This window comes from Bos grunniens, chromosome 20, assembly GCF_055505025.1.
Source record: "Bos grunniens cultivar Pamir isolate PY7600 chromosome 20, Bosgru_T2T1.0, whole genome shotgun sequence".
Classification (NCBI taxonomy): domain Eukaryota; kingdom Metazoa; phylum Chordata; class Mammalia; order Artiodactyla; family Bovidae; genus Bos; species Bos grunniens.
In genome coordinates, this window is record NC_141184.1 from 22954635 (window position 1) to 22977049 (window position 22415).

General features: G+C 35.6%; 1 protein-coding gene across 2 annotated transcripts in view; it reads right to left on the bottom strand.

The window, feature by feature from the left end:
- The window catches only part of CDH10 (cadherin 10), a 186484-nt gene that overhangs the window by 93678 nt on the left and 70391 nt on the right, over window positions 1-22415 (bottom strand). The gene's annotated exons all lie outside the window — the stretch shown is intronic.

The following is a 22415-nucleotide window of genomic DNA, read 5'->3' on the forward strand; positions in this document are numbered from 1 at the left end:
TACAATATTGTAAAGTTCAAAAATAAATAAAATTTAAAAAAAAGAAAACAATTCAAAGTATAAAGCAATTTATGTGAAATTCCAAAATACCATACAGATAATGATTTACATAATAAATTATTTTAAACCACATAAGAATGATGAGCACAACATTCAGGATAGCAGGAATGAATTATTTTTGAAAAAGTAACAGAAAATGAATTTCATGAAACAAGAGTCCAAATATTGACATAAAAGTTGATATTAGATAATGTAACAACAGAGAAAGGGATTAAACTATAAACAGAATTCATGCAAAAAGAATGAAGAGAGCAAAATGGGACAACAATAAAGGAAACAATAAAATAGACAGTAGAACTTGCTATAAAAATAGTAGATAAAAGAGAAGACTATATCTGGAAAGAAAGCAAACTGAGTTAGAAAAAGTAAAAAAGATTCAGCAAGAATAGGCTGAAAAACAAAAATCATATGATCATGTCAATATATGCACAAAATCCTTTGCAAAATAAAACACCCAGTCATGTCAAAAACTTTAAGTACATAAAGAGCAGAGGGGAACTTCAACCTAATAAAGACTATCTACAAAAGCCTACAGTTTACATCATACTTAAAGGTGGAAAACTTGAAGCTTTTCTACTAGGATCAGGTACAGTGAGATGACGACTCCTCTCACCATGCCTTTCGACATGATACTAGAAGTTTTAGCTAGTGCAATAAGACAAGAGAAAGCAATACAAGGTATACATATTCAGGAAAAAAAATAGCATTATTCATAGATGACAAAACCAACTATATAGAAAATCTGAAATAATTAACATAATGTTGAAACTTATAAGTGATTATAGCAAGGTTGCTATACAAAGTTAACATACAAACGTCGATAATTTTCCTATACACCAGCAATGTGTAAGTAAAATCTGAAAGTAAGGACACAGATACCATTGCATTGTTATTGCTGCTGAGTTGTTAAGTCGTGTCTGATTTTTTGGGACTCCAGAGACTGTAGCCTGCCAGGTTCCTCTGTCCAAGAGATTTTTCAGGCAAAAATACTGGAGTGGATTGCCATTTCCTTCTTCAGGGGATCTTCTTGATGCAGGGATCAAGCTCACATCTCCTGCATTGGCAGGCAGATTCTTTACCTCTGACTGAGACCCCAGGGAAGCCCCAGTATCATTACCAAAATTAAAAACCTGTATATAAATCTCAAAAGGACGTACAAAATCCACAGAATAAAAACTAAAAATATTCTGAATACTAAAATCAAATAAGAACTAAATAAATGAAGAGAAATTGTATGTTCCTGGATAGAGTCAATAAAATCAAGATATCGGTTCTTCCAAACTTGATCTAGAGATTCAATGCAATCTCAATTAAAATCTCAGTAAGTTATTTTGTGGATAATGACAAATTGATTCCAATGTTTATACAGAAGGGCAAAAGCCTTGGGGCCAAAACAAAACTTAAGAGAAAGAATGAGATTGAAGGACAGACACTATCCAACTTTAAGACTTATTATAAAACTACAGTAATCAAGATAGGGAAGTATTTGTGCAAGAAGAGACAAATAGATCAGTGGAGCAGAATAAAGAGCCCACAAATAGACTTACATATATATTTAACTGGTCAGTGATATGGAGCAAAAGCAATACAATAGTCTTTACAACAAACTGGTGTTAGAATAACTGGACATCTAAATGCAAATATTAATCTCTACACAGACATATATTCAACACATAACCAAACTCAAAGTGGACCACAGACCTAATAGCAAAACCATACATCTCCTAGAAAATAACATGGGAGAAAACCTCAATGACCTTGGATATGGTGATGTATTTTGGATATAATACCAAAGGCACATCCATGAAATAAATAAATGACAAGCTGGACTCCATCAAATTAAAAATGTCTGTTCTGTGAAAGAGAATGGCAATTGAATGAGAAGCCTGGCCACAGACCAGAAGGAAATATTTGAGAAAATGATGTTTTTGATAAAGGACCAGAACACATGAAGAACACTTAAACATCAACAGTAAAAGCAAAGAACTCAAGCATAAAATAGGTCAAAAATCTTAAGAGACACCTCACTGAAGAAGATACATGGATAGGAAATAAATATATGAAATGATTTCCCATATCATATGTTATCTGGAAAATGCAAATCTAAATGACAATGAGATACCACTATCTATTAGACTGGCCAAAATCTAGAACACTGACAATACCCAATTTTGGTGAGGATGTGGAACAACAGGAAGCCTCATATTTTGCTAGTGGGAAAGCAAAATAGTACAGCCAATTTGGAAGATACTTTATTGATTTCTTACAAAATTAAGCAAACTTTAACCATTTGATCCAACTCAGTATTTCAAGGAAGGAGTTGAAAACTTATGTTCACAGAACATATACACACGGATGTTCACAAAACACCTAGAGGCAGTTCTCCCTACAAATGTCAAATCTCAGAAGCAACCAATATACCCCTCAGTAGGTGAATGGATAAAACTGTGACACATCCAGACAAAGAAATATCATTCAGCACACACACAAAACAAGAGCTATGAAACCATGAAAACACAAGGAAGACTCTTAAATTCATATTACTAAATGAAGTAAGTATCCAATCTGAAAAGGTTACATACTGTGTGATTCCAACTATATAACATTCTGGAAAAGACAAAACTGGAGAGAGTAAAAGGCTACTGGTTGTCATATTTAGGGGATGAGGAGAGATGAATAAGGAGAGTAGAGTCCCTATGATTTCATCACAGTGAGATGTGTCATCATATGTTGCCCAAACTCATAGCATGTACAGCATGGAAAGTCAACTACGAAGTAAACTATGGACTTGGAGTGATTATGATGTGTCACTGTAGGTTCATCAGTCATAAAAATGCACCACTCTGGTGGGGGATCTTGATAGCTGGGAGGGCATGCACATGTCAAGGCAAGGGATATATGTAAAATATGTGCACCTTCCTCTCCATCTTTTTGTGAACATATAACTGCTCTTAGAAAAGGCTTAAAAAAGCAAATTTAAATAAAAAGAAAATAATTTATGGCAATAATTTTATAGTGAAGATGCCATTTTAATCCAATAATCATAGAGATCACCAAGAATGGCACAATTTGAAACCTTGCACCCCCTGATAAGAGGCAATGAGAAGAACAGAATCACTTGTGTGATTTCCCGCTTAAGATGCATAACCCAAATCTAATCATGAGAAACCATCAGACACACACAAATTGAAGAACATTTCAGAATTCAGAAGATAAGTGGCTTGTAATCTTCAAAAGTGTCACGATCATGAAATCAAAGAATCATTGAGAACTATGTCAGAAAGCAGAAATAAACAAAAGAGGCATGACAACTAAAAACCATGTATGATTAACTGCCTCGATTTTCCATAAAGAATGATACTGGAAAAAGTGGCAAAATTTGAATGGGGTCTGAAGTAATGTCTATAATGCACCAGTGTTAATTTCCTGATTTGATGGTTTGTTGTGGTTATATAGGAAATAAACACTAAATTACTTGCGTTTGGAATAACATGATTTAGAGAGAAATGAAAAGAATGAAAGAAGCTACTTCCAAGAAGAGATCACAACAAGGAAGGAAACAAGTTAGAAAACAAAAGAAATAATTTAACTCCATAAAAGTAACTGAATAATTTATTTACAGATACACACTCAAATGGTAAAACACAGCTTATACTAGGGAATATATATTTTCAATTCCTAATAAAACTCATAGGAAGAAATCTTCATTTTCAGAAATGGTAGAAAAGTTATTTGGAAAAAATTATCTTAAAAACAATTTGAAATGCTGTAGAGAATATAAACAACAGTTCTTTTAAAGTAATAAAGACAAGGTGAGATGACAGAACCATGTATAATGGGAAATAAACACCTTAGGTCACATATGTCTGTAAGTAGAATAGCAAATTCTAAAGCTGCTTTTACTATGTGAATATGTTTATAAGAGAAAACTTGTTTTTCAGGTTTGTTGCACTTCTTGTGTAACAGGTACACAATTCAAGGCCAAAGATGTAGACTCAACCAGTTGCTCATGCTATGGAATTAGAAAGAAAATTACCTTACTGTAAGCAAACCCGGAGGAATAGAGGGGAAAAGGGTTAAGTAATTAAAGGTAAAGAAAAAAAAAACCAAAACTGACCATGACAAGATGACCCTCAACAATATTTTGAGCCAGATTAAATTTTTTTAAGTAAACCAGAGAACCCTAAAGATAAAACTTGAAAGAAGTCAGATAGAAACATGTGAATTATTTTCAAAGAAGAAGAAGGAGGTCAGCTGATTTCTCAGAACCAGCAATCCATTCATAATCCAGGGAGCAGAGAAATGTTACCTGATATGGCTATCACTTTCAAATTCTGTAGCCACAAAAGTTAACTTTTTAACACAAAGCCAAAAATACCCTCAGATAAAATAAAGTTGAAGATACCATCACTAGCACATACACTAATGAATATAATTATTTCATAGCAAAAGCAAATGATCTCTCACTGAAAGTCTAATATGTAAGGAGAAATAGTGAAGAATATGTAAAATGTGTGAATAAATCCAAACAAATAAGGAACATAAAAGTCAATGACAGTATAAGTCAGGTGGACAGGGGGTGAACAGTGATAAAATAGTCCGTGGTACTTTTACAATTCAGCCTCCAGGTAACATTATATGTTAAAGGAACTCTTAAAGATATTTCTCTAGAAAAATACTTAGGAAGGAATATGAGAATCTGGCCAAGGCATAAAAAAAAGTTCATACATATGAAGAAAAGAATGTATGCACTATTCAAGCTACTCTTTCTTTAGAAAATAAAATTATTTAATTATCAATGTTTCTAAATTATAGCATGCTGCTGCAGCTGCTAAGTCACTTCAGTCGTGTACAACTCTGTGCGACCCCATAGACGGCAGCCCACCAGGCTCCCCCATCCCTGGGATTCTCCAGGCAAGAACACTGGAGTGGGTTGCCATTTCCTTCTCCAATGCATTAAAATGAAAAGTGAAAGTGAAGTCACTCAGTCGTATCCAACTCTTAGTGACCCCATGGACTGCAGCCTACCAGGCTCCTCTGTCCATGGGATTTTCCAGGCAAGAGTACTGGAGTGGGGTGCCATGGCCTTCTCCAAATTATAGCATAATTTCTTTTAAATTATAGCATACTAGATGACACCACCCTTATGGCAGAAAGTGAAGAGGAACTAAAAAGGCTCTTGATAAAAGTGAAAGAGGAGAGTGAACAAGTTAGCTAAAAGCTCAACATTCAGAAAACAAATATCATGGCATCTGGGCCCATCACTTCATGGCAAGTAGATGGGGAAACAGTGGAAACAGTGTCAGACTTTATTTTGGGGGGCTCCAAAATCACTGCAGATGGTAACTGCAGCCATGAAATTAAAAGACACTTACTCCTTGGAAGGAAAGTTATGACCAACCTAGATAGCATATTCAAAAACAGAGACATTACTTTGCCAACAAAGGTTCATCTTGTCAAGGCTATGGTTTTTCCAGTGGTCATGTATGGATGCAAGAGTTGGACTGTGAAGAAAGTTGAGCGCTGAAGCATTGATGCTTTTGAACTGTGGTGTTGGAGAAGACTCTTGAGAATCCCTTGGACTGCAAGGAGATCCAACCAGTCCATTCTAAAGGAGATCAGCCCTGGGATTTCTTGGAAGGAATGATGCTAAAGCTGAAACTCCAGTACTTTGGCCACCTCATGCGAAGAGTTGACTTATTGGAAAAGACTTTGATGCTGTGAGGGATTGGGGGCAGGAGGAGAAGGGGACAACAGAGGATGAGATGGCTGGATGGCATCACCAACTCGATGGACGTGAGTTTGAGTGAACTTCGGGAGTTGGTGATGGACAGGGAGGCCTGGCATGCTGCAATTCATGAGGTCGCAAAGAGTCAGACATGACTGAGCGACTGAATTGAACTGAACTGAACTGAAACAATATGAGTTTTATATATTTTTTATTGGCTCAGGCGGTAAAGCATCTGTCTACAATGCGGGAGACCAGGGTTCAATCCCTGGGTTGGGAAGATCCCCTGGAGAAGGAAATGGCAATCCACTCCAGTACTATTGCCTGGAAAATCTCATGGACAGAGGAGCCTGGTAGGCTACAGTCCATGGGGTCGCAAAGAGTTGGCCACGACTGAGTGACTTCACTTTCACTAACTAAATTAATAGCAAATATTAAATGGGTTTTGAAGATTTGAAAAAAAATTCTAACATAACAGAACAGTTTTAATTTTCCTCATTGATTATTAAAATGATATTGCATGTTTTCAGCTTGCACAAACCTTTTTATAGTCCCATATGACCACAGAAAAAGAGGACTTTCTGTGCTGTTCCTCTTAAAAAAGCCTCTAACATAGCCTCCACATACTTTTGTGTTTGTGTAAAGAAGCAGAAAATAAATATTTTAACTTTGAGGGCTACACACAATTTCTGCACCATATCCTTCCTCTTTTTCCTTTAAAAAAATATCTAGCCTTAAAAACATATACAAATTCTTTTTAGATCATGAGCTAAGAAGCCTTCTAGATTTACCCCATCAGCCTATATGTCAAAATATTTAACAGATGCCAAAAATGAAATTTAGAAAAAACTAAGTCAAGAAGGAAAGAGAACCTGAGAAGTCCTATAACCATTAAAGAAAATAAGTCAATAGCCCACATTTCCCTATAATAAAACAATTGTACAGAAGAAATTTCTAAATGAATTCTAGATAACATTCATGAAAGCATTAATACAATTGCATACACAAATTATTTTTTATTTTTATTTATTAAATTAATTAATTAATTAATTATTTTACTTTACAATATTGTATTGGTTTTGCCATACATCAACAGGAATCCACCACGAGTGTAACCATTTTCTCCATCCTGAACCCTCCTCCCACCTCCCTCCCCATACCATCCCTCTGGGTCACCCCAGTGCACCAGCCCCAAGCTTCCTGTATCCTGCATCGAACCTGGACTGGCAATTCGTTTCTTATATGATATTATACATGTTTTAATGCCATTCTCTCACATCATCCCCGCCCCTACAGAGTCCAAAAGACTGTTCTATACATCTATGTCTCTTTTGCTGTCTCGCATACAGGGTTGTCGTTACCATCTTTCTAAATTTCATATATATGCGTTAGTATACTGTATTGGTGTTTACACCAAAACACAAATTATTAATACATAAGGTAACAGAAAAAGTGGTAATAAAAAGTGGTCTCATTTTATATGACTGTCGTAACTTTGATGTCTAGATATAATAGAAATAGTAATTTTACTGAGAGATATCTTGTATGAAAATGAATGATTTTATAAAAGTAGAAATTTTAAACAAAGAAAGAGCAAATGGAATTTGACAATATAAAGCTTTATATCATTACCAGTGTGGCCTATTTCCAAATCTTCAAGTTTAGTTCAAATAAGAAAAATAAGGTAATCCTTTGGTAACATACTGAAGGGAAAATAAACAGTTCAACAGATGGAAACATATATTTGACAATATTTCATACTCATTTATGATTTAAAAGCAAAGCAAACTAGGATTAAAAGAAAATCCTTTAGTCTGATAAAAATATATTTTAAAACAACCTTAAGAAACTTCACAATTAATGATAACATGCTGAGCACTGTGCTTTTGAACTGTGGTGTTGGGGAAGACTCTTGAGAGTCCCTTGGACTTCAAGGAGATCCAAGCAGTCCTTCCTAAAGGAAATCAGTCCTGAATATTCAATGGAAGGACCGATGCTGAAGCTGAAACTGCAATACTTTAGCCATCTGCTGTGAAGAGCTGACTCATGTGAAAAGACCCTGGGGCTGGGAAATATTGAGGTCAGGAGGAGAAGGGGATGACAGAGGATGAGATGGTTGGATGGCATCACCAACTCAATGGACATGAGTTTGGGTAAACTCTGGGAGTTGGTGATGGACAGGGAGGCCTGGTGTGCCATCGTCCATGGGTCACAAAGAGTTGGACACGACTGAGTGACTGAACTGAACTGTTGAGCACTGTTTCAAATTAAGAACAAAATATAGTCCCTCTCATATCATCTATTCAATATTCTATTGGAGTTTTTTTCAATGCAGAAAGACAAGTCGAAAAAGAACTGTTCCGTTTTTTTTTTGATCCAACTCACACTCTCCCTATCAGATAGTGCTACAAAAAGACTCTAATGTTCCTTGTGTGTGACTTTTCCAATTTCTCTCTCTCCATTCCCTTTGAGATCCACTATGGTAAGAATTCTGGACCCACATCATTGGAACCATAAAAGTAAGTTCACCTAGAATCTCCATGAAACTAAAGTCAATAGGACTCTCCACGTACTTGACTTAGCAGCTTTTGACTCAGTTAACACATTCTCCTCTCCAAATATGTTCTTTGCCAGTCTTCTAAGACACTCCAAGGTCTTAGTTTTCCTCACAGTTCAAAGAATATTCTTTCTTGGTTGTATTTGTTATTTTCTGTTCTTTTGCCCCACATCCTCCTCCTTCTCACGCATACATCTTAATGTGGGTTTGTCCTTGAAAGCAGCTTTATTTCCACTTATGACTACATTCAATTTCTTGATATCTTACAGTCCCATCTCTCATCTATATGCTGATGACTTTTAAGAGACCAGTTTAGAAATCTTTCCTGAACTCATATAATCACAAAATTCCATTTATTTTAACATATCCAAAGATGAACTCGAGGTTTTACTCTTAATGCCCTACCACTGCAAATAAAAGCAAGTCAGTTTTCAGTTGCTCAGCCCAAAATGTTTTGAGTCATCTGTAACAATGCTCCCTAACATCTATGCATGAAACTACACCAATTTCTACTGTGCCAACTTTAATGTCAGAAGTCAGACTGATATTTTAACAACTTATTTCATACAATGTCAATCTTCTGCTAAAAATTCTACAATATCATCCCATTTCAACTCAGAGTCAAAGACAAAATACAGTATTTTATGTCTTCGCTTCCTATAGCTGCTGTAAAATCACAAACTTTAGTTACTTAAACCACAAATTTATCCTCTTACAGTTCTGGAGGTCAGAGGTCTAAAGCAAGGTGTTAGCAGGGCTCTGCTCATTCTGGAGGCTCCAGATGAGACTCTGTTTCTTTGCCATCTCCAGCTTTTGGAGGGTTTATGTATTCCTTGGCCCCTGTTCCTTCCTTCCACACTCAAAGCTTGTTACTCTAACCTCTGGTTCCATTGTGACATCCCTTTCCTTTGATTTTAAACCTCTTGTCTTACTCCTACAGGGAACCATGGAACTACATGGGGATCACACAGGAAATCCAGGATATAATCTCTCCTATCTCAAGAGCTTCAAATTTACTACAGCTACGAGTCTCTGCTTGCAATTTAAAATAACATACACAAATTTTGAGAATCAGGATGTGGATATCTTTGGGTGTCAGAGGATGAGTTGGCTGGATGGCATCACCAATAATTGGCATGAACTTGGGCAAACTCTGGGAGATGGTGAGGGACAGGGAGGCATGGCCTGCTGCAGTCCATGGGGTCATAAAGAATTGGACACAACTGGGTGACTGAACAATAACAAGAGTCTTTGAGGGAATTATTCTGTCTGCCACATTCTGTAGCATCTGTGCATACTGTTAACCTTTCTGTCTTCCCCTTCTGTTGTTACTGTTGTTGTTGCCTCTTTTGCCCCAGGCACACATATCTCCTTGACTTTCCTTGAATATTCAGGGAGAATCTCTTGATTTACAATGTTTGTAGTAACTATTTCATCTTGATGCAAAAAAAAAAGAAAGAAAAATGTATTCCATTAATAGCTGTTAGTTACCCCTTTCACTTCCTCCAAATCCTTTGCTTAAATATCACCTTTTTAGTGATGAAGTATTGACTACCATCACCGGCTCTATTCCACCCCTCAATATTTATTATCTTGCTTTCTCTCTTCTTTTCTTTTTTTAAAAAATATTTTCTTTACTTGGCTACACTGGGTCTTTGCTGCAGCATGTGGGATCTCATAGTTGCAGCTTGTGAACTCTTAGCTGTGGAATATGGAATCTAGCTCCCTGAGCAGGGATTGAACCCAGGCCCCCTGCATTGGGAGCACGGAGTCTTAGTCACTGGACCACCAGAGAAGTACCTCTCTCTTCTTTTCTGACAGCAACTTTTATCATCTAACATACCTAAGGCTTCTATATTTGTTATATTTATTTTTAATTTCCTGCATTTCCCACACCCCCCCCCCCCCAAAAAAAAAAAAGTGAGCTTCATGACGCAGGATGTGTTGTCTTTTATTCAGAGATGTAACCTGGTAACCTAGAGCGTATCTAAAAATAATAAGTGCTACACACCTATTATGGATTTCAGAATGAAACAACCAATAAGCAAGGAATAGATGACCTGAAGAAATGGTTGATAGAACACTTGAAAAACTTGTTGACACACACACAAAGTTCATTGTTATTTAGGAAAATGCCAATTAAAACATCAGATTTAAAAAGAGAAAAGTCTAAAAATAACAAAATTGAATCTCTACTTAGAATAAAAGAAACCATTGTATACTGACAGTGGGGGTATGCACTGGTTAAAGTCAAGGAAACTAAAAAGGCAATACTTGGAAAAATTGAAGCTAGGCACACAGTAAGTAAGTAAGTGAAGTCGCTCAGTCGTGTCCGACTCTTTGCGACCCCATGGACTGTAGCCTACCAGGCTCCTCTGTCTATGGGATTTTCCAGGCAATAGTACTGGAGTGGGGTGCCATTTCCTTCTCCAGTAAAGATCAGCAAATTACTCCTAATCATATACTCTTTCAATGTACATAAGCAAGAGAACACATGTACAGAAACATTCACAGAAGTACTGTGAGCAAGAACCAAAGTAAGGTGAAGGGACAACACTGTATCTCCATTACTGATAGTAATGTAGGACTAAATCCAAACACAGAGACCCTCTGCACAAAATTTGGTTTAATTTTATAACCCCATTTGGGCAAAAGACACAAAAGAATATGTGAGCAATGATTACTTTAAATTTCAGAAACATTTAAACCTCAGCATGTTGTTTATGACTGGTTCAAACTATAAAGAAATACAAGGCATTATTAACCCCAAATGAATGTAATTGCCACTTTTATAAAGGAGAAATGATGTTGTTGCTGACACACAGAGGTTCTTAGGGACCACTAATTTTCCATTTCTTGACTGGACTTGAGGTCATACACTTATTTGTTAAAGTTTATAAGTGTGTTTTATTCAACTTTCAGCATGTATCACATTGAAAGTAAAAAAAGAATTAAGGGTCAATTAATAAAGAGAACTTACAGGTCAAAAAAAAAGCTAGTTTAACAATAGAAAATTTGGTGAAGGATATAAACACTAATTTAAATAAAAAATGCTTTAAACACATGAAGAAATGTTCATTCTCACTTAAAATAAGAGAAGTGTTTTAATTTACAAGATTGAAAAACTATTACAAATGTTGATAGTACAGAGATTTAAACAATTAAATAGTTACATAGATATGAATTTGAGCAAACTCAGGAGATAGTGAAGGACAGGGAAGCCTGGTGTGTTGCAGTCCATGGGGTCGCAAAGAGCCGGACATGACTTAGCACTGAACAACAAAAGTTGCTGAAGTACCTTGCTGTTGGCATGATAAATTCAAACAACATAATGAAGAGCAATTTAGCAATACCTCTGAAAGTTTAAAGTTTCCAAACTTTGCTTCAACATTTCAAGTCTAACCATATTCCTAAAGCTATACCAGCACTGTGTGAAATAACATATGATTATATCACTTACTTTTTTTAAAAGAATAAAAGTCCTTCAGAAGAAAATGGTAAAATAAATTACAATATATTTACTGGAAATAATACTATAAAGCTACTAAATGCTTTTAAAAATGAAGTGTATCTTTTTGCCCTGATGGAATATGTCAAGTTACATTTTTAAGTAAAAAACAAATCATGTTTTATAACATTGTATTAAGTACACCACCATTTATATAAAAACAAAACAGTAAATACTTGTTAAGTAGTTCTATAATATCTTTTGGAGTATATATGTAAAACAAAACAAAACAAAACAAAACCCAGAACTGATCAATGCAGTTTCTGAGGAAGAGAACTATGGATCCTGGTGGGAGTCGTAGTGGTAGTTTTAACTGTAATATATGCCCTATTTTGCCCTTTAAATTTTATGCAAAGTGCATGCATTATCAATTCAACATATAAATTAAATAAACATATAACAACTACAAAAATAAATTGACTTTTCTATGAAGTAGTAGAAATATTCCTGTTACCAATGCAATTTTAGTTTTGTGGATTTATTCAGAAAAGAAAGTCAGGTAACCTATTCTTCACCTTATTCCTGGACACTCAGCTCTCAGGAATGCATACACTCAGTGCATGACTCACAACATTATCCCTCTGCTCCTCTGATCTCAGGATAACCCAACATTTACAAACTAGATTTGGTGCTAAGCTTATGATGTTGTTTTCCACATAGTGGCAGAACTGCTGCTGCTGCTAAGTCACTTCAGTTGTGTCCGACTCTGTGTGACCCCATAGACGGCAGCCCACCAGGCTCCCCCGTCCCTGGGATTCTCCAGGCAAGAACACTGGAGTGAGTTGTCATTTCCTTCTCTAATGCATGAAAGTGAAAAGTGAAAGGGAAGTTGCTCAGTCGTGTCCGACTCTTAGCGACCCCATGGACTGCAGCCAACCAGGCTCCTCCGTCCATGGGATTTGCCAGGCAAGAGTACTGGAGTGGGGTGCCATTGCCTTATCCAGTGGCAGAACTAGTATCAGGGAAAATTGAAGAATTCAATTTTGTTAGAGTTTTTGGGGGATATTTGGAAGATACAACACGGAACTGAGGAGTTCACTGAGGGAATTTAAGCTAAACAGCAGTCAAAATAGGAAATGTTCCTTGAGATAAATGTTATAGTAGTACACATTCTTATAGCTTAATTTCCTATTTGATAAAATAATTTTAATCCTGCACTGAGATTTAATATCTTCATTTAAAATTCTAAATTTAATAACTTTATGTAATCTATAAATGCATAATGTATAGCTTTAAAAGCAAGGTTAGTGAAAGAATTTTACCAGAAAGAATCTGAAATTTGCATAAAGTGTTTTTGCTTCCTGTGGATTAGAGTTCTAGGGAGAAAATCAAAGGTTTGTATATTATATCCCAGCAAAATCATTTTTCTCTTTTATAAACTTAGTTCATTTACCTGCAAACCAATATGCTTTTCTTTAACTTCTTTTTATAATTACCAGGAGCCCATGAAACGCAGTTACTCAATTAGCAAAACAGTAATACCACCACCAACAATATTAATAATGATAATAAAATTAAGATTAAATCATATTCTTTGATAAAATGAAAGTAGAAGTTTAACTATATTGGATTTCCCTTGAGGCTCAGCTGGTAAAGAATTCGCCTGCAATGCAGGAGACTTGGGTCTGATCCCCGGGTTGGGAAAATCCCCTGGAAAAGGGAAAGGCTACCCACTCCAGTATTCTGGCTTGGAGAATTCCGTGGACTGTATATTCCATGGGGTTGCAAAAAGTCAGACATAACTATATTCTGTAAATATTTAAGAATTCACTTCAGAAAATTTATTGAAGTGTACTGTCCTTTTCTATTCAGGTTTTCATAAGAAGCAACTGAGAATTTGAATATTTGAACATATTCCAAGTATGAGACATTGATGAGCAAGCATAATAACATGCATCCCCTTTTTTCATTTTCTTTACTGAAAAGAACATTATTGTTTAGTACAAAGGGGACAAAAATTTAATTGACTATATAATTGTATATTGTCTCCAAGAAAGAAAATGAGAGGGCTTTGGTAGAAATTCATAATGCCATAATAATAATTTCCTATGCTTCATGGCCATTATACACTCACCTCTTACTGATTAATTATACTAAGAGATTTTCTACAGAACAAATTTAAGTGAGATTTCAATACATTTTTCATTTACAGAAATTTCTCTCAAACTTTAGCCAAAAGTCTGACTCAATTTTCACATAATTTTCATTAGAAGATTATTATATTTCTTAAAGTTCTGTATTTGAAAAATGATGGGTTAAATTGTATATCTAAATTTTCTTAAGTTTAATATTTTAAAATAATAGCTAATGTTTTTAAAAGTTTATTTGGCACAGAGAAATTGAGTCATTTTAAAAAAATTATTACCCATCTATTATTATCATCAAAGTGCTTCTATCTACTTCCAACTGTTACTAATCTTTGTGAATTAATTGGTCTAAAAGCATAGAAATAATATTTTTAGAAAATAAATCCATAATTCTCTATTATATAAAACATAACCCAATAAAAATAAATTCAGGGGACACAGCATAGAGATGTAGATTTTAAAAGATGCTGGGAGACAAACTGAAGAAGCAGAAAAAAGAGACAAGAGAGCTTCTGTATGGAGGGGATTATAAAATGGTAAGTCCAAGAGAAGGGCATATAAAAATAAGGCTGGTGGGAAAGAAAAGATGGAAACAGCTTCTCCAGGTTACTAAATCAAGGGTATAAAGATGAGTGGAAAGATAGACTTCCCACAAATCACTAGAGTACAGTAGGGGCAGTGAGCGTGGTAAATTATTTAGGTGATGTGGATGTACTGTTGTTCTGTGAGGGTTATACAGTGATATAGCATGTTATGTAAATAAGTTCATGGAAGAGTTTAGTAATTATATACTGTCACTACTACCAGTAAGAACTTTTAAGTAAAAGAATGATTGAAGTTGTTTTTTTATATATGTGTATCCCATACTTAATTCCATTTATCTTTTTTTTAATTCGATATTTGGCATTGGATATTTTATTGGAAAATGCTAACAAGAAGTCTATTTCCCCTTAGTTTAAATGGGAAAAAATAGAATGCTTACACATTAAACCCAAATTCAAAACCAATTTCCTTAAAAAGTAAATAAAACATAGTAAAATCTCTATATAAGAATAGCATGCTATAACATTAATACATAAAATGCTTAAATCAGTGTTACCTGATCACTTATGAGTTAACATGAATTAGTATGGCTTCCCAAAAAAGCTTACAAAATTTTAGGTGCACGTTCTATTTTATAGCCTCTCTTATCTTTAAACCACCTATGGGTGGTTTTGAACTTCTACCACATATATCTGGAACATAGCTTAAGATCTTCCTCAATTTAACTACTTTGTTAAAATGTTATGGTGAGCTTTGAGGATGTGAGCATAATTTTCCAATGTAACTTCTAGCTGAAATATTGAGAGATATAGACATTGGATGCATTCTGAAAATGAAAAACCAAAAGTGGTCTGCCTGGAAAACAGTATCAGGGTTTTGCAGGACATGTCTGTATTTAAAAATGCTTGAGGATTAGTAGAGTCTTTATAAATTCTAATTCAGGTTCATCTTTTTTAATTGTGGTCTTTACCTATATTAACCTCCCTGGTGGCTCAGATGATAAAGTGTCTGCCTGCAATGCAGGAGACCCGTGTTTGACCCCTGGGTTGGGAAGATCCCCTGGAGAAGGAAATGGCAACCCACTCCAGTACTCTTGGCTGGAAAATTCCATGGACAGAGAAGCCTGGTAGATTACAGCCCATGAGGATCGCAAAGAGTCAAACAAGACTGAGCAAATTCCCTTTACCTATATTAGGGAAATAACGTCTATGTGAAAGTGAAAGTGAAGTAGCTCAAAAGTCCAAATGTCTCATCAGGAAGGTTTCAATTAATCATTTAATCTAAAGGATTTTCTGTTGATGTCTATCAAGTCATCCTGATTTATTTTCTTCCAGGATATTTTCCAACTAAATTCACTCCTTTTATGGTTTTCATTACTGGGGTTCAGACAGAAAATAACTCTATCACAAGACCGTTCCTTCTCCCATCTCAGCACTAAAGCAAGCCTATATGTATGGAACAGCTAAATGTGTGTGTGTGTGTGTGTGTGTGTGTGTGTGTGTTTTATGTAGGTTCTCTTCATCATGTTTGTATTTAAAAAAAAAAGAAAAAAATCACCTGGGAACTTTTGGCCTCGACACAGTTTTTAAAATGTCAAAGTTAGTGCTTCTAACTCTATAAACTCTGATATAAAGTTCTTCCACAAGTTCATCTGAGAACTTCTTCCTCCATAGGCAGATTGCAGTGGGGAGGTCAGGACAGTTTCTTCTACCTTAGTTCCAACTCATCCTTTCCTGGTTGCAACTAGGTTTGATTTGATTGTACCCATAGTATTAAGGATAAAACACATACAGTCTAATTTGGTGAGCGCAGCTGGTACTTTCTGACTTTGTGAATGTTTAAAGTCAGGTGATTCTCTCATGAATAACACTTTTTTTGTTTTCCAGTTTTTGGAACACCTTTCTTCTAGAAATTTCCAATGATAACTTAATTATAAACTGTTGCACATTAAAAGCCCCTTCCAAAGAAATAAATAAAAATAACTTGCCTCTCCAGGCTCGACATTTAGTTGCATAGATTCATGTAATGCAAATCTCAAATTAAGTCAGGATAACAAAAAGTTATGACACTCTTTTTATCTCAGACAGAGAACAAATCCCAAAAGCCTCAGACAAAATAGTAAGTGCTAAGAGATCAGAGATTAGTAGCTCAGTCATGTCCGACTCTTTGCAACCCCATGAATCGTAGCACGCCAGGCCTCCCTGTCCATCACCAACTCCCTGAGTTCACTGAGACTCAACGTCCATCAAGTCAGTGTTGCCATACAGCCATCTCATCCTCTGTTGTCCCCTTCTCCTCCTGCCCCCAATCCCTCCCAGCATCAGAGTCTTTTCCAATGAGTCAACTCTTTGTGTGAGGTGGTCAAAATACTGGAGTTTCAGCTTTAGCATCATTCCTTCCAAAAAAATCCCAGGGCTGATCTCCTTCAGAATGGACTGGTTGGATCTCCTTGCAGTCCAAGGGACTCTCAAGAGTCCTCTCCAACACCACAGTTCAAAAGCATCAATTCTTCAGCTCTCAGCCTTCTTCACAGTCCAAATCTCACATCCATACATGACCACTGGAAAAACCATAGCCTTGACTAGACAAACCTTTGTTGGCAAAGTAATGTCTCTGCTTTTGAATATGCTGTCTAGGTTGGTCATAACTTTCCTTCCAGGGAGTAAGCATTTTTTAATTTCATGGCTGCAGTCACCTATTTCAGGCTTTTGCCATCTGTGCGGTATCTAAGACAGAAAGGGTCCCATAATTTCTGTTATCCTGCCAATGCAGGAGATGTAGCAGACACACCAATATTTTATAATAACCTATAAGGGAAAAGAGTCTGAAAAAGAATATATATGTGTGTGTGTATATATATATGCCCTTTGCTATATACCTGAATCTAACACAACATTATAAATCAACTATACTTCAATAATAATAATTTTAAAAAATCTATCACCAGGAAAAAAAGATTCTATGTGTCAAATGTATTCTACATTTAGAGAATGATGACATCAATGAGACTATCAGGTCTGAATCACTTGGAGGCCCCAAGAATCTCTTTCATGTGTCCATATGGTATATTTTTACATTAAATCAAGAAGTTAGACAGTTGTCCTAATTGTTCATTAAAATTATTATGTTTTTACTTCCTAGAGTGAATTATTTTATTGATACTATGCTGACTCAAAATCAGATTTATTGTTGCTCAATTATGTTATTAAGTTTTTGGTGTTTGGGGATCTTTCTCATTCTCTGCCTTTGATTAAAAATATATTTTTAACATGTTTTTCTCAACTTCAGAATAATTATTATATAAACTGAAAAATTTGGACAGTAAATAGAATTAGTAATTCACTTAGAACTGTGTGTTTATTACAGCTCAAAGTAAATTCAAGCATACCTAGCTTAATGTCATTATTTGAATTTTTGGAAGCCTGGAGATTTGAATTTAGAGCAACTGAAACAGGCAATGAAAATCTGTGATAAGCTATATGTAAAAAAAAAATTAAACTAATAAAAATAGTTGATAAACACAATGTTTCTCAAATCTTAAATTGGGGAATTTAAAAATGTTCATAGGAAGCTGAGATATAAATGCAGCATAGAGCAAACTAGATACTTGAAGTTCAAGTTTTAAACCCCTTTTTTTGGAAGGTAGAGAAAGGTTAGCAGACACTATCCCATCTTAAAGGTCAATACTGTGATTATTTCACTGAAAAAAAAAACTTATGCAAAATGTATTTTGGTTTAGAATATATTTGATTAAATTATTTAGAGGAAAAGATTTTTTTTTTTATCACTGAGAGGTGAACAAAGAAATGCTTTGAGTTCATCATGGGTTTAGCTAGTTTCTTAATAAAAGCCATGGCAGTAGCAATTCCACCACTGGCTTTCTTCTTTTTTTTCTCAGTCTTCCTTTATTTCTTCTTATTCTTTTTAATTTTTCTTAATAAATGGGCTTTTAAATGCTTATATACTTCACATTTATAATGTAATCATATAAAATTAAAAATATAATGTACATTTGTTATTGTTTAGTTGCTAAGTTCCCTCCAACTCTTTTGTGATCCCACGGACTGTAGCCCACCAGGCTCCTCTGTACATGGTATTTCCCAGGCAAGAACACCAGAGTAGGTTGCCATTTCTTTCTCCAGTGGATATTCCAGACCCAGGGATTGAACCTGCATCTCCTGCATTAGCAGGCAGATTCTTTACCACTGAGGCACCAGGGTAGCCTATAATGTTGTACATTAATATAATATATACATTATATATATATGTGTGTATATATATATATACAGTATATATATATATATATTTTATTTTGGGGGGGCTCCAAAATCACTGCAGATGGTGACTGCAGCCATGAAATTAAAAGATGCTTACTCCTTGGAAGGAAAGTTATGACCAACCTAGATAGCATATTCAAAAGCAGAGACATTACTTTGCCAACAAAGTTCCGGCTAGTCAAGGCTATGGTTTTTCCTGTGGTCATGTATGGATGTAAGAGTTGGACTGTGAGGATGGCTGAGCGCCGAAGGATTGATGCTTTTGAACTGTGGTGTTGGAGAAGACTCTTGAGAATCCCTTGGACTGCAAGGAGATCCAACCAGTCCATTCTGAAGGAGATTAGCCCTGGGATTTTTTTGGAAGGAATGATGCTAAAGCTGAAACTCCAGTACTTTGGCCACCTCACACAAAGAGTTGACTCATTGGAAAAGACTCTGATGCTGGGAGGGATTGGGGGCGGAAGGAGAAGGCAACAACAGAGGATGAGATGGCTGGATGGCATCACTGACTCGATGGACATGAGTCTGAGTGAACTCCGGGAGTTGGTGATGGACAGGGAGGCCTGGTGTGCTGCAATTCATGGGGTTGCAAAGAGTCGGACATGACTCAGCGACTGAACTGAACTGAATATATATATAATGTACATTATAGGCTACCCTGGTGGCTCAGTGGTAAATATATAAATATATATTTATATATAATGTAAAACCACTGATATGATCATACAATAGATGAGAAAATGAAGGCTAGAAGAAGTTAACTGATTTAACCACTGAGAGAGAAAAATAGTGGCAGTAACAAGGATATATATGAGTGTTTAGACTGGCAGTAACATGTTTTTCCTAAGCTTTCTTCTGCTTTAACCCAATGAGTACTAAGGGGTTCTTTCCCTTGCTTTAATTCTGTAAGCAGTAATGGGTTTTTATCTAAAAAATTATATGCCATCCATTTTTTTACAGGATCGATTGACTGTTTTACAGGCTTCCCTTGTGACTCAGCTGGTAAAGAATTTGCCTGCAATGCAAGAGACCTGGGTTTGATCCCCTGGAGAAGGGAAAGGCTACCCACTCCAGTGTTTTGACTGGAGAATTCCAGGGACTGTATAGTCCATGGGGTTGCAAAGAGTCAGACACTACTGAGTGATTTTCACTTTCTCATTTGCTCACATTGGCTGCTTGGTATTTAAATGTTCCCCCTCTTTATGCATGTGCTTTTCAGTTTTGTCCTCAATTCCCCATTGTAAGTCTCTTCACTGGCTTTACTCAGAGCTCCCACTATATTTCCCACAACAATGGAGTGTCTGTCAACGTCTTCCCATGTGTCTAGTAATTGGGACAATTATAACTTCTACCTCTAAACTAAACTATTCACTGAATCACTTAGCATCAATATCACATATTTACTTTAAACAAACTAAAACCTAGAACCAGAATTTCTGAAAGGATGAATATGTAATACATTTATTATAAGTAATGTTGGAAAGAATATCTAGGAAATTTCAAAAAAAATTATATCTCATGAAGAGAATATATCTTAGCTTCCTATTATATTCATTAAAATGCACATTTAAAAATATTCTATGTTGCATATTATTTTTTTGCATACACACATTGATGTTTATCTCTAAAATAAGATCTTTATAAAAGTAATTAATGCATTATAAACATTCAGTGATAATACACATATATACTATATATATTATATTGTACAAGGCAATATAATATATATATTATATATATGTAGACAAGTATATATAATACACATATATACTATAGACAAGGGACATTTAAAGATAGGTATCTCACAGGTTGGGCTTCCCTTGTAGCTCAGTCATTAGAGAATTCACCTAAAATGCAGGAGACCTGGGTTCAATTTCTGGGTCGGGAAGATCCCCTGGAGAAGGAAATGGCCACCAATTCCAGTATTCTTCCCTGGAAAAGCCCATGGATGGAGGAGGCTGGCAGGCTACAGTCTACGGGGTTGCAGGAATCAGACATGACTGACTAAGCATACACACTCACAGATCACTACATGAATAAATGATAGAAATACAAAATGGACTTGAAATATAAGCTAAATAACAGATGTTCTGAATATCAGAAGTCAAGTCAGAGTTACAACATGGAATATATTTATTTCTGTTGATCTGGTAGCTCAGGACACATAGAAGAAACTGGTGAGCACATTCTTTAAGTTCCTTATGACTCTACCTATTAAAGAGTTTTCTGACTTGCTTTTATAGAGCAGACTATGGAACCAGCATTTGAGTTGTTTATCAAAATGCATATGTCTTTTAAGTATTTACCGGCTTTAATACCCCATAGTAATGTAAATTCTACATTAGTGTTTGCCACCAAAGAGCTACCAGACCACTCTGAGAATTCAGTTCAATACAACTCAGGTTAATCCAATCAACTAAATATTAAAATCTAAGAGATAGAAAAGGAGATATGAAAAAAAAAAGAAAAGGAGATATGAAGTTCTTGATTTCAAGTTATTGATATTCTTTGGAGAGAGAACAAATGAAAGCACATAAAGTAGCTTGACTATCACAACAGCACATAATGCAATTCAATTTAGCAACATTTATTACTCATTAAGGACTAGAGGAAGGAAAATCTATGCAAATAACTGCTATGTCTAGGAAGAACCAAATGAAACCATTCATAGTTTCTATGGATCAAATTTCAGTTATTATATTTTCATGTGGTTGGTTTCATAAACTGAAAGTTGCCTATTGCAGCAACCATAAAATTTGCCTTCACCTTCTGATCTCAGGCATTTGATCAGATGACACCTGTGATAAGTCCACTACTGCTTGCTTTCTGGTAAAATTGCTTAGGTTGCCATTTCTTTTTTTCTCCTTCCAGTCAATATGACATTTAACCTTTAATGCCATCATTCTTATATTGCCAGAGATTTTAAAAGGATTGAAATAACTGGAACATGAAAAAACATACCAAAGTATTTAAAAAATCAATGAACATGTATTTTCTCAAATTCTTTTTCTTAGAAGACCAAAACTTCAAGCATGATTTTAATTATGTGAATGACTCTACTGAAGTTTCAGTTCAGTTCAGTTCAGTCGCTCTTTGCGACCCTATGAATTGCAGCACGCCAGGCCTCCCTGTCCATCACCAACTCCTGGAGTTCACTCAAACTCATGTCCATTGAGTCGGTGATGCCATCCAGCCATCTCATCTTCTGTCGTCCCCTTCTCCTCCTGCCCCCAATCCCTCCCAGCATCAGAGTCTTTTCCAATGAGTCACCTCTTCGCATGAGGTGGCCAAAGTACTGGAGTTTCAGCTTTAGCATCATTCCTTCCAAAGAACACCCAGGACCGATCTCCTTTAGAATGGATTGGTTGGATCTCCTTGCAGTCCAAGGGACTCTCAAGAGTCTTCTCCAACACCACAGTACAAAAGCATTAGGTTGATGCAATAAATGCTAACACAATCATGGAGCTATCCTAATTTTATAGTCTTTGCTTGAGCTATAAGAACATTTGATTATATCTGTTTGCCTTTTGTGAGTGTGTTTAACTTTTTTTTCCCTTTAACATAGTTTCATAAACTGTCCATAAAAATAATAACACCATTAAAAGAATTCTTTCTTTAAGAAATTACCTAATTTTGATTAGATTCAGATAGTGTC